Here is a 4,930-nt window from a genome sequence, read left to right as displayed (position 1 = left end):
TGATTGGGTATATCGAGAGATTTGAGACTTTGGGTTTTGGTTTGGACAGTGACTTAGTCTTTACTGGACTCTCAGTTCATATATAACATGAGCATGAATGAGAGGTCCCTCTCTGAGCTTGTTTAATGACTATAGAGCAAAAGGTTGACGCCAGTAGTGATAGTAGTTGCTAACACTTATTGAGGGGTGGACAAGAGTAAGGGTGAGGCAACCCCAAACCCAAGCTCAAATTCAAACCTTAGGATACTCATAAGTCTGTATTCAAAAATGGTAAGGTTTTTTGCTTCCATTATGGCAAGCCTGGCCACTGGAAGAAACATTACAAGGCCTTCCTAGCAAGTAAGAAGAAGAAGAATCCTGCATCTTCTTCTAAAGGTGTGTACATGATTGAAATCAACATCTCTCCTATTACATCTTTGGTCATTGACACAGGATGTGGTTCTCACATTTGTATATTTGTGTAGGGACTGCGACAAAGTAGAATGCTCAGTCGAGGAGAGGTGACCTATGAGTTGGGAATGGAGCACGTGTTGCTACATTAGCCAAAGGGGATTATTATGTAAGTTTGTCTTCGAGCCTTGAACTAGAAATTTTAAATTGTTTTTATGTACCTACGATTTCAAAAAATATTATTTCTTTGTCCACTTTGGACAACGTTAGATACCAAATTATGATAACTAATGGATTACTGTTAATTAGTTTGAATGGTATTCAATATGGAATTGCAAGATTACATAATGGTTTGTATGTTGTAGAATTAAATAATAATGAGATTTTCAATCTAGAGAATAAGAAAGCCAAGGTATAGCAAAACTCCATAAGGATGGAGTTTTGGACCCATTTGACTTTAAGTCTTAAGAGATATGCAAGTCATGCCTAGTAGGCAAAATGACCAAGTCACCTTTTACTGGGAATAGTGAAAGGGCAAAGAAACTACTAGGCATCATCCATAGTGATGTATATGGACCACTATCAGCACAAGCCAGAGGTGGAAATTCTTACTTCATCACATTTACTGATGATCTCAGTAAATTTGGATATGTCTACTTAATGAGACATAAGTCTAAATCCTTTAAACAGTTCAAAGAATTTAAGAACAAAATACAAAATCAACTAGACAAGAATATTGAGGTTTTCCAATCTGACAGGGGAGGAGCATACTTGAGCTCAAAGTTTGATGCATACCTTAGGGAATGTGGGATTATATCTCAACTCACACCTCTTTACACTTCTCAGCACAATGAAGTGTCTGAGAGGAGGAATCAAACTTTGTTAGATATGGTTCGATCAATGATGACTTTCACATATTTACCCACATCGTTCTGGGGCTATGCCCTAGAGGCTACGACATATACATTGATTCGTGTATTGTCAAACCAGTGAATAAGACACCATATGAAATATGGAATGGGCGAAAACCTGTTTTGTCTCATCTAAGAGTTTGGGGTTGTGAAGCCTATGCCAAGAAATTGACTTTGAACAAGCTTGCCTCAAAACCAGAGAAATGTATCTTTGTGGGGTATCCTAAACAGACAAGGGGATACTATTTCTATAATCTAGCTGAGCAAAATGTTTTCGTTACTCAAACTGGAGTCTTTTTAGAGAAAGATTTCCTTCAAAGAGAAATGGTGTAAGAAAGGTAGGACTTGATGAACTTCTAGAACCACAAGATGCATCAAACGACAGACAAGATGATGTGCAATTAGAGATGGTTGAGCATCATGAGGAAATCGCTCCACAGGGAGTGGAACAAAGTGAACCCCAGCACAAGAGTTGTGTAGGTCGAGAAGAATATGTTGTGAGCCCAAGAGGTATGGTTTTCTCATGACTCAAAGTGGCGACGTATTGGTCTATCAAGACGATGAGCCCAAAACCTACAACAACGCTTTGTCGAATATAGATTCCACAAAAAAAGCTTGATGCCATGTAATCTGAAATGGACTCCATGTACTAGAGCCAAGTATGGGATCTGGTGGATCCACCTGAAGAAGTCAAACCCATATGGTGAAAATGAGTCTTCAAGAAGAAGACTGACATGGATGGAAATGTTCAAACCTATAAAGAACGTATGGTATTAAAATGTTTCAAACAAAAGCATGGGATTGACTATGATGAAACCTTTTCTCCAGTAGCAATGCTAAAGTCCATTAGGATTATGCTAGCTATTGTTGAATACCACGACTATGAAATTTGGCAGATGGATGTCAAAACTGCTTTCCTAAATGGAAACCTTGAAAAGGACATCTATATGACGCAACCCAATGGTTTCATTGTTGATGGACAAGTAGGGAAGGTATGCAAGTTGAAGAGATCCATTTATGGACTCAAGCAAGCATCAAGGAGCTGGAACATTCATTTTGACGAATCCGTAAAGGAATTCGGGTTTATATAAAACAAAGATTTGCCTTGTGTATATAATAAAATCAGTAGGAGTGTTGTGGCATTCCTAATGCTATATGTCGATGACATGTTAATCATGGGTAATGATATACCGAACTTGCAAACGGTAAAGACTTGGTTATCCAAGTACTTCTTCATGAAGGACTTAGGAGAAGCAACCTATATCCTTGGTATAAAGATCTATCATGATAGATCTCGCAGGTTATTGGGCCCAAGTCAAAGTACATACATTGAAAAGGTACCAAAAAGATTCAGTATGGAAGATTCAAAGAAAAGTCATCTTCCAATGTCACATGGCATGTATCTCTCTAAGGATATGTGTCCTAAAACACAAGAGGAGAGAGATAGAATTGAGGGTACCTTTATGCTTTGCCAGTAAGATCCATAATGTACGCCATGTTATGTACTAGGATTGATGTCTCATATGCCTTGAACATTTGTACTAGATATCAATTGGATCCAGGTGAAACACACTGGACAATAGTCAAGAACATCCTTAAGTACCTCTTAGGATATGTTCTTAGTCTATGTAGGAGAAGATGATCTCACTATAAGAGGATATACTGATGCCAGTTTTCAAACTAACAAGAATGACTATCGGTCGTAGTCAGGTTACATATTCTTTGTTAATGGGGCTGTAGTGAATTGGAAAAGATCAAAACAAAGCACTATAGTGGGTTCTACAACAGAAGCTGAGTACATCACATTGGGTGATGTGGCCAAAGAGGCTATTTGGATCAAGAAGTTTGTGACTGAACTAGAGGTGGTTCTGAGCATTGTTGACCCAGTTGTGCTTTATTGCGACAACAATGGTGCCAACCTCAGGTTAAAGAACCACGATCTCACCAAAGATCCAAGTACACACTCCGGCGATACCATCTTATCAGAGAAATCATGAAGAGAGGTGACGTACAAATCAACAGAGTACCTACTGACGATAACATTATAGATCCACTTACGAAAGCTTTGTCGCAGCAGAAGCATGATAGGCCCATAGCATCATATGGGATCAAACGTATGAATGATTGGCTATAGAGTAAGTGGGAGATTGTTAAAGTAGGGGCACTAGAGCCAACGATTTAGCTCTTGTAAACTCATTTCAAATAAATGAATAAAAAGCATCACTTATTTATGATCATATATACTATAGCATCTATTTACTACGAGTAAAGAAAATAGTATATATCATTAGAAAGGTTGGAACCAGTGATGAGGGAATTAAGTGTTATAAATCTTAATTGTGAGAACCCTATGAGCACAAATGGTGGCCTTTCTTAAATCGTCCATAATCATAGTATAAATTTGACCAAGGAAATAGATTATACTAAGAGACTATCATCGCATTGAACGACCCCATTGAAAAGTAGTGACAGATCTCACATGTCAAGGTTGTGGGCATCAACCTGGTGCAATGCATGGGTGCTTGCTTGGGCAGGTACACTGGACTGACCCATCAGAAGACTCCACACAAGATGGTAAACCTAGTGTCTATGGAATATATCCTTTTACAAATAGTGGTGCATGTGGTCCTTCGACTTGAGATCACAATAGTGTCGTGTGTAAATATCGATGTGATTTGACACTAGCCTAATGTCGTCTCTTTTAGTGATTACCAGAACGATGGTGATTGGTTACATCGAGAAGTACACTGTGGCTATGGTGAATCAACAAAGGATTCATCACTTCTGATTATAGGAGATCTTATCTCGATGAGATATTTGGTTAAAGAACTTCCCAAGGCCTTGTGGCCAAGTCGATATGAATCGACTGAAGATGAGGAGTTTGAATGTGTTGCATTTCAAACCCAAGGCCTTGTAGCCAATTCGGTATGAACTGACTAAAGGTGAGGGGTTTGAATGTGTTGTATTTCAAACCCAAGGCCTTGTGGCCGAGTCAGTATGATCCAACTATAGATGAATATAAGTAAACACTTGGAATATTTACTAAATAGTACTTTTATTGATTGAATAAAAGATAAGTGCCCTAAGGCATATGTCGACTGAGCCGACTGGCGGTGAAGGAAATGGACAGACCCACTTCCCTTTTGACATTTATTTTAAGAAAGAGCTGAGTCGCGGCCTATCAGAAGTAATAACACTTGAGGTGGATGGCATTTCGGTTGTTGTTGATGTCTTTTCCTTCTAGAGACTGAAGTCTGTAGGCGCCCTTTCCCACAGCTTTAGTGATCTTGCAAGGCCCTTCCTATGTAGGAGCAAGTTTACTGGCGTTGATCTCCTTAGTGTAAGTAATTGATCTCCCGTACGCAGCGAAAAACAATGATAAATTGGAAAAATCAATTACCTTTTGCGCCAAGATTCAAGTATTGATTATAATATCTTTCATGTTAAAACCAAATCTGTGTACAACAATATTAATCCGTGCAAGGATTAGTAAACTTACGTATGTTTGCAGGCTCCTTCAAATGGCTCATTCAATATAGAGTCACACGAACGTTGATCCACACGAAGACAATCCAAAGAACCAACAATTGTTTTGCTAGAACAATTTTTAGGCTTCAAGAATAAATTAA

Source organism: Pistacia vera, unplaced genomic scaffold, assembly GCF_008641045.1.
Source record: "Pistacia vera cultivar Batoury unplaced genomic scaffold, PisVer_v2 Contig1477, whole genome shotgun sequence".
Taxonomy (NCBI): Eukaryota; Viridiplantae; Streptophyta; class Magnoliopsida; order Sapindales; family Anacardiaceae; genus Pistacia; species Pistacia vera.
The sequence above is the reverse complement of the archived record's forward strand: the minus strand, read 5'-3'. Positions refer to the sequence as shown.